We start from the raw sequence: 2,500 nt of genomic DNA on the forward strand, positions 1-2,500 counted from the left end.
AAAATTTGTTATGTAATATGAATTATGTCATAACTTTGATCCACTGTATTTTACAAAGGATTTCCCTGCCAAGTATCCCATTATCATCAAGGTCTTTCTTTCCTCTGTTCCATGTTCATTACTCCTCACCATGTAAACAGCAATCTAACAATGCTCTGCTTTGTTCTGTTTTGTTTTCCTTTCTGACATTGTCCATTCCTTTCCTGGTTAGCTTTTCGTTCTTTGTTTTGTGCCCATTTTGCCTGCGCTCTGTGTGCTATCCAGATTACTTTACTTTGTTTCTTGTTATTTTCCCCATTGATCCCCCACTTTGTGCAATGTATGTCAGGCATGTAGATAGAGAAGATTTGAAGTGCCACTTTACCCAGAAAAAATTTAATGCTCTATAGGTCAGGTGGCCAGTCTGGGAGTTCTTGAACATTGGTTTGGATACGATTTTCAATCACCTTAGAGAAGGAGAAAAGGTTTAAAAGATTGAAGGTTGCTAATGGCAGAGGGAAGGGGCTGAACAAGCACTAGAGCATCTACCAAGTCACGCAACACAGCCAAATGTCCCTCTCCACCCACATGTGGCCAGATTCAACCCTGGCAATGGCTGTGGTAAACTGTAAGATATGCTTACTGTAGACCATGTAGATGGAAGATTTTTTATTTGCCAGACACTAAATCCACATTATAACCTTTTGGATGATAGTGCTTGACTTACTGTGTCTGAATCTGCCTCAAACTCAATTTTAACCAAGTTGGTGCTTGAGGCCCTCTCAATCTTTTTGGTACTTAGGAAACAGCAGAAAAAGCTAAATTTCATACAGTATTTTCTGGTAAAAGTTAATGATCAATTTGGTAGGCTGGAATGATATTAAGTTTATATTTAGATAATGGAAATGGCTTATAAACTTGGCTAACATACCTAAAAATTAAAAGTAACATAAAAAATCAGTCAGGCTTTCAGTGCAACTGGCATTTAACTTCAGTTTCATTACTATCACATGTATTACACCTGCATCATGGAGATTTCAGCAATTGACCTTAGTTTCTAAATGTGGTCTTTGTTGTACAAAAATGCAGTATCACTACAACTATCTAGCTCTGGAGCCATGGGTGAGGCAGGGATTATCATCCTTTTGGCCTGACCTATGTGTGTTATCAGGGGATTGAGGAGACCCTGGCCTAGGCAATTCTTTTGCATAGTGTGTAATCATAGAAGTATGTTAGTTATTTCTATGTTGTGTTTATGGTTATAGTGATTTTTTGTTTTCACAAAGTATTGGTTTATAATACTATTATTATAAATGTGTGGATAAGCCATTTTTAAAACAGATGTGCATAATTAGTGCTTGTTTGTTTTAACATAACATGCATTATTGTAAAGACTGTAGTCTTTTCAACTCTTCCATGCTTTGCCGTGTAAACATTTGGGATTTGTTCTGACTTTCTTGTTAAACTGATACACCCACCAAAATTAAAGGGAAGAGAAAATAAAGAAGAAAATATGAGGGAGATTATGTGCTTCATGATGCTGTGTTGTTGGCTATATTGTGTAAACCATAAGTTAGCCTGGGCATATGGCAGTGGCTCATGGGCCTAGATATTAGTAGTGAAACCATGATCTAACAGGATCCCTCCACTGGTCAAGGGATGGTCTGCTACAGGAGCTCAAAACCCACATTTTAAATTGCAAGGCTGGGGTTCATCTTGTACTCCCAGGTGCCTTTTGCAATGACGTACAGGGTACCCTCCTTAGTGTGGTCATCCCCCTGCAGTGTGTTCTCCCAGAAAGTGCTTCCATTTACAGTACTTGTTTTAGCTGTGTGATCCCATGGTCTTTAAATAATCAAACTTTATATCCTTTCTCTGGTAATCCTTTGTGTCTAACATGTGCATTTTTCTCCTTCCTTGAGTTTCATTAACTTGTGTGCATTGTCTTGTAATCATTATTGCCGTTATTTTCTTTTTTTCATGAATGTCCATACTCCCTGCATTGAATGTGTCTTGTGTGTGTTAACAGCTATTTGTCCTAGTCTTAGTCTGGAAGTGGATTGGTGGTTGGGCGGTCAGTAGAAGACGTTTGTACTGTTGCAAGATCAACGTCAAGGGAGTACTATATTTCAGGTCACCTTAATCACTCATCTGATGTTTATATTTTCTTTTTATGTATTTGCATTATTGTTTTACTTATATGCAGTTACACTCACACTCACACTCACACTCACACTCACACTCACACTCACACTCACACTCACACTCTCACACACACACACACACACACACACACACACACACACACACACACACACACACACACACACACACACACACACACACACACACACACACACACACACACACACACACACACACACACACACACACACACACACACACACACACACACACACACACACACACACACACACACACACACACACACACACACATATATTCTCTGTATTTCTACGTAATCATAAATTTCATCCAGCAATATCAAAGTTGCATGTCT

The 2,500-nt window shown here is 38.8% G+C and overlaps 1 protein-coding gene across 21 annotated transcripts in view; it reads left to right on the forward strand.

Moving 5' to 3' along the window:
- Positions 1–2,500, forward strand: part of LOC122258950 (KICSTOR complex protein SZT2) — a 106,745-nt gene that overhangs the window by 77,497 nt on the left and 26,748 nt on the right. The gene's annotated exons all lie outside the window — the stretch shown is intronic.

Source organism: Penaeus japonicus, unplaced genomic scaffold (assembly GCF_977035675.1).
Source record: "Penaeus japonicus unplaced genomic scaffold, GWHDUDI00000001_assembly GWHDUDI00000037, whole genome shotgun sequence".
Taxonomy (NCBI): Eukaryota; Metazoa; Arthropoda; class Malacostraca; order Decapoda; family Penaeidae; genus Penaeus; species Penaeus japonicus.